Source organism: Molossus molossus, unplaced genomic scaffold (genome assembly GCF_014108415.1).
Source record: "Molossus molossus isolate mMolMol1 unplaced genomic scaffold, mMolMol1.p scaffold_m16_p_13, whole genome shotgun sequence".
In the NCBI taxonomy this organism is placed as follows: Eukaryota; Metazoa; Chordata; class Mammalia; order Chiroptera; family Molossidae; genus Molossus; species Molossus molossus.
In genome coordinates this window covers 17932385-17934815 of record NW_023425348.1, presented here as the reverse complement: position 1 = coordinate 17934815, position 2431 = coordinate 17932385, and the positions used below count along the sequence as shown (strand labels likewise).

Here is a 2431-nt window from a genome sequence, read left to right as displayed (position 1 = left end):
GTGGATCCTGAAAAGTTTCTACAGTTTGGAGTAGGGTCTTAGTCACGTGAAAAGCAAAGCTGTTCACATTTGTGAACTTGCATTTCAGTGGATGTACACGGAATTTTAATTTTAAAACAAATAAAAATAATCCCATCGGTAGAAGAGCCCCATCTCCCCGACCTGTCCCTTCAGTTTTCAGAAATTTTAATTTCAAAAAATCATATGCCTTTGGAAATTGTACATTTATCTGAGTAATAACTAAATTTTATTTCTTCTTCAGGTGCTGAGGTGTATTAAATTTGAAGAAGGTAATATCTCCAGCTCCAGCAATATAATTTCTGCCTCATTGCCTGTACTTTCCAGCAGCCTGGACCGCACTTTCAGAACCTTCCTCTCTCAAATCTCCGTATGGCATTACTTCAGCCATAATGAATCCTTTTCAAAATCTGTGTGAACTTTTCCTGCAGCTTGAGGAGCCCCGCCCTTCCTGAGCCCATGCACGCACTTCACCTGGGCCTGCAGTGAACAGTGTTCCAGCTGGAGTGCTGCAGACCCAGCCTGAATGATCCTGGGCTAAGGGCCTGAAAGTGCCATGTTCACTTCCAGATACTTCTGTGTCTCCTCAGCGCTCAATTCTTGCTACTTGAGTTCCAAGGCCCCACTAAAAGGAATAACCAAGGCACCTGGGTCATACCTGTTCACCCACTCTTTAATTTTTTTCAATCATTTGTTTTCTTTCTAAGGTAGTCTTTTTCAGAAAGATTGACCAAATATACCATTGGTTTTGAAGTCAGAAATGAGTGTTTATTCAGCATTTAATCTCTTTGTCATTCCAATCATGATAGAAGCAAACTGGTTCCTTTTGATCTATAACCCAGGATTTAACTTGGCACAATGTGTCATATTCAGGTTTTCATTTTTCACTTCCTCCTCTCACAACCACTTTTTCTAGTTTATCTATACTGGGCCCAATTATTTCCTCATCTTTAAGCTGAAGCTCTTCATATATAACTTTTTTAAATCTGTTTTTATTGACTTTTTTAGAAAGAAGGGAAGAGAGAGAGAAAGAGAAACATCCATCGGCCGCCTCCTACACACCTCCCAGTGGGGATCAATCCCACAACCCAGGCATGTGCCCTGACCAGGAATCGAACCAGGACCTCTCAGTCCATAGGATGATGCTCAATCCACTGAGCCACACCGGCTGGGCTTCGTATATAATTTCTATAGCTCTAATATGATCTATACTTCCTTCAACATGAGTGATATCATTGTCTTTAATGCATGTGTTAGAGAAAAGACTCAATCACAGGCACTAATATGAGAGAACAAGGCATTTCCCAGGTCTTGTCCATATGAGCTCCTTTCACAAGACCAGCAATGTCCACTGCATTTAGAAAGGCAGTAATTGTGCTTGCTGCTTTGTGGTACTGGCAGAGAAAATCAAACCTTTCATCTGGCACAAACACTGCTCTCACTAGGATCAATAGTGCAGAAGGGGATGTTTTCTACTGAAACCTGACTATTGGTTAATACAGTGAAGAAGGTAGAGATTTCCTAGCATTTGGCAATCTAACAAGACCAATTTTCAATGATTGGGGGTCATTTAATTCCATCACCTCCCATTTTGGGGAGGCGTGGTGCTCCAGATGAGCGATGACAAAGAGTGTCAGGAGCAGTGGGGGATACCAGTCCTACCCCCAGTGGGAGGCAGGGAGGAAGGAGAAGGAGTGCAGGCCAGTGCCCCGTCACCACTTTTTTGTTGTTGTTGAGAGTATTACAGATGTCCCCCATTTTTCCCTCATTGTCCCCCTTCACCCGGTTCCTGTCCCACCCCAGGCCTTTACCAAATTATTGTCTGTGTCCATGGGTTATGCATATATGCATATATGTTCTTTGGTTAATCTCTCCCCTTCTCTCTGACTCTCTCCCCTCCGAGGTCTGTCAGTCTGTTTCAAGCATCCATGCCTCTGGACCCGATTTTTTTTATCTAACTTCTATTTGTCCTTAAAGCCTTATCTCAGATGCCACTTTATTCAGATCCAAGTTTGCCCTTAGGAGAGATACAGTGTCCACCACTTTATCTTGCTTTCCTCCCTGTTAGTTCCCCTTACTCACTCAACAACTGGATGTGGGGACGGACATCCCATGCCTGAATTCAGAGTCACTTTATCTGAGTTTAAAATATGGTTCTATTACTTGCTGATTGTGTAAACTTGAGCAATATGCTTAATTTCATTATGCTTTTAGTTTTCACGTCTATAAAATGAGGAAAGTATTATATTACCACAAGGGACTGAGGGGTTAAATACAAAGATATTGACTTATAGGTGCTTCAGTAAAAGCCAGCTATCACATGATCCTGAAAGTTTAATTTTAAGAATAGGTGTCATAGTACAAATATTTCCCTTCTAGTTCTAAGGAGTTACAATGCTGAAAAATATAAAAT

The 2431-nt window shown here is 41.5% G+C and overlaps 1 pseudogene; it reads right to left on the bottom strand.

Moving 5' to 3' along the window:
• Positions 1 to 247: 247 nt before the first annotated feature.
• On the bottom strand, positions 248 to 1598 carry LOC118627812 (annotated as a pseudogene).
• Between the last annotated feature and the right edge of the window lie 833 nt (positions 1599 to 2431).